Source organism: Elaeis guineensis, unplaced genomic scaffold (assembly GCF_000442705.2).
Source record: "Elaeis guineensis isolate ETL-2024a unplaced genomic scaffold, EG11 Super_Scaffold_31900, whole genome shotgun sequence".
Taxonomy (NCBI): Eukaryota; Viridiplantae; Streptophyta; class Magnoliopsida; order Arecales; family Arecaceae; genus Elaeis; species Elaeis guineensis.
The window spans coordinates 1,049,301-1,051,680 of NW_027332420.1; positions in this window are offsets into that span (position 1 = coordinate 1,049,301).

The following is a 2,380-nucleotide window of genomic DNA, read 5'->3' on the forward strand; positions in this document are numbered from 1 at the left end:
TGATCGCGAACAGGTTTAAGGGCTAAACGACAAATCCTCCTTTATCGAGTCTAAATAGTCCTAAGGACTGCACCACAACACAAGAGTTCATTAGAAGATGAAATAATTTGTGATGAAAGTATCAAAATAATTTTTATTTATTTATAATTTATATACTAATACAAGAAAGAGCACAACCGTCAACAGGCTGACGATTGGCTTTGGGACACTATTCCCAACACATATTATTCCTTATCTGATTAGTCTCTGTTAGAGATTTGATGGCATCTGCTATCTCTAAAACTCTTGCTTGACTTCTCACACGACAGATACTCTCACTAGAAATTGGATCTCTTGGATAACGATGGTTTCTTGAATGACTAGATTCTCTATCTATACTAACATCATCAGGAAGAAGCTCATTGTCTGAGAATCACTACTATCTGACACATCTTGGGTGCTTGCCATCACCTCTTTACCAAGAGCAGTAGTGTCCCCAAATATTGTTATGAGCTCTTTATATTTGAGACAAATGGAAGTTTGAAATCTCTTCGCTTCTGAATGAATCTATAATAACAAATTTATATGTAAGACATACAAAATTGAATAATTAAGTAAAATATAGTAAATTACAAAAAATATATAAAAAAAAAAGAAAAACAAATAGTTACAGCAATGTAACTTTCTCAGACATCATTAGGAGCTGTAGAGGTTTCCAAGACTGGATCCCATTCAAATCCGGTTGGTAACTTTTTCAAGTCAGTAAAAACTCTATAGTGCTTCCTCAATTGATTGAACTTGTTCTGAAATTGCTTCAACCGATACTTCTTTTCAGTTTTCATATAAAATTTGACACATATTTTCTTTCAAGATTCCTTTATAAATGTTGTGGTTGACCTATTCTTTTCTGAACTTGCTCCATCATTAAATCTATAAATATATTTTCTATTCTACTGTCCAATTGGCAGAAGATACTGCAGCATCTTCAAAACTAATGGATGGTGGAACTCTAAAACTTGTCACTATGCAATTAATAATCTTAAGTAATTATATAACCAATTACAATGATAAAAGTTACTTGATTTATACCAATTGCATAATAGTAAGTAACAAATTCAGCCTTTGGTGAAACTTTAAATCAAACTCAATCTAGATTAGTCCTTGGTTAGTCTTATCGTATGGTCAATTATTACTTAGAAGCTTGGACTTACTTTTGTTTGGTGCCAAATGAGTTGCATGGAGAGATGATAGTATTCGACTTATTACAGACCAACCTGTCACAATACAACATTAACATTTAGCGCTTCACACATATAAAATCTCACAAATATTTAAAGCTTAAGAACTAACACATAGGTCATACTAACTTCATCTCTTAATGTAGAACCAACATATTATCTAGATTATCAGAACTAATAGTTTGAAGATTATATATGACTTTAGAAAGTGTGTAAAACCTAAATCAATCAGTATGTATATCTATATATTTTATTACTATATCAATGAGTTTGTTTTATTTGCATGAGCACATATGGAAAGCTTTTCATCATTGCTTCTACAAAAAACAATAAATACGGTGGATTCTAGTTGTTAGATTGACATTATTCTTCTGAATGTATATTTTAATTAGAAACTCATACATATTTAGCATGAATATATAATGGCTTTGAAATGTGGATGAGCTTAGGTACAATATGATGAATTACCACTACACCTGGTGTGCAGCTCACATGGCACATGAGCCTCTTGATATTGGGTTGAATGTTCTAATGGAAAGCAAAGGAGAAGATTTAGATCTTCAAATAAAACTATTTATTGATAATGACCGGTAACAGGTGCACCATTTCATGCAAGTGGATGTATGCCAGATCACGAAACAATTTAATTTTGTAATTAAAACAAATAGAGTGAGTCAGATTTTTCTTCGAACAATGAGAAAGCATGTTGTGCTCACCATCACAGACATAAAAGGATCTACATCCATACTTCATCATTTGCTTGATTTTTCATGTCTAGAAGGCAAATATAATAAAATCAAGCACGGAAAGCAACTTTCTAGCAACACAAAACCTCTTTGATGAAATTTGCAGCCAAAATAATGGAAATAAAAGCCAAAACTCTGCTAATTACCCACATGGCATGAAATCAAAATAGTAATCTCCAAACATTCTGTCAAAAATACAGTAGGAAATTGATTAACATGGCAATAGTAAATCATATTCTCATACCAAATAGACCACATCATTTCGTAGATGAAGAAAATAAAATTTTTCTATACCTCTGCTTTGATCAAGCCTCTTCACTACAACAAACGACCCGTTCTATAGCTCTCAGGGTCCCGTCGTCATCTGCCTATGCCAATGGCCACCATTGAATTCGCCGCTGGTTGTCGCTTATCTTT